This window comes from Miscanthus floridulus, chromosome 4, assembly GCF_019320115.1.
Source record: "Miscanthus floridulus cultivar M001 chromosome 4, ASM1932011v1, whole genome shotgun sequence".
Lineage (NCBI taxonomy): Eukaryota > Viridiplantae > Streptophyta > Magnoliopsida > Poales > Poaceae > Miscanthus > Miscanthus floridulus.
Window position 1 is genome coordinate 39,091,046 of NC_089583.1, and position 768 is coordinate 39,091,813.

Consider the following 768-nt stretch of genomic DNA (forward strand, 5'->3'; position numbering starts at 1 on the left):
TTCATATGTCATGCGAGAATCATGAATATGCATGACTTCTTGCTTCTCATTGGCTCAATCTTCAAGCTTCTTCATCAGTAGGTTCATCTTGGCAGATAGCATGTCTACCTCCTTAAGTTGATGGATACCTCCACCCCTCTTGCAGGTTTGAACACGTTCTTCATTCCAACCTTGATTGGAGGCCATCTTCTCCACATGAGCTGTTGCGTCTAGTATGGTAAGTGATAGGAGTGCACCTCTAGCAGCATCATCCATAGTCTCATAGGTACTATTAGTCAACCCATGGTAGAAAGTCTACATGAGTAGCCAATTCTCCATCCCATGATGAGAACATTTCGCAATGTAATCTTGAAAACATTCCCATGCCTTAGGGACAGATTCATCATGTTGTTGTTGAAAGCTTGAGATTCTCTCACATAGAGCATTGGTCTTGCCTATGGAAAAGAACTTTGCTAGAAAAGCAGTGGAACAGTTATCCCATGTAGTATTTCTATCCTTGTTGATGTAGAACCATTGCTTGGACTTCCCTAAGAGTGAGAATGGGAAGAGGTGAAGTAATATGGCATCTTGGGTTACTCCTTTGATAGTGAAAGTGCTACAGATCTCCAAAAAATGTTGGAGATGTGCACTTGCATCTTCATGTGCCTTCCTACAAAACTTGTTTGCTTGCACCATGTTGATGAGAGCTGGCTTGAGCTTGAATCCATTATCTCCAACATTGACTATTGGTCCAGTACGGATGTTGGTCGTAGTTAGAGCAGAGAATTC

At 42.1% G+C, this 768-nt stretch overlaps 1 non-coding gene across 1 annotated transcript; it reads left to right on the plus strand.

Annotated features, from left to right (window-relative positions):
- Positions 1 to 316: 316 nt before the first annotated feature.
- On the plus strand, positions 317 to 425 carry LOC136553015 (small nucleolar RNA R71). The gene has a single exon (XR_010782923.1). It is a non-coding gene; the product is annotated as a small nucleolar RNA R71 (small nucleolar RNA).
- Positions 426 to 768: the final 343 nt, after the last annotated feature.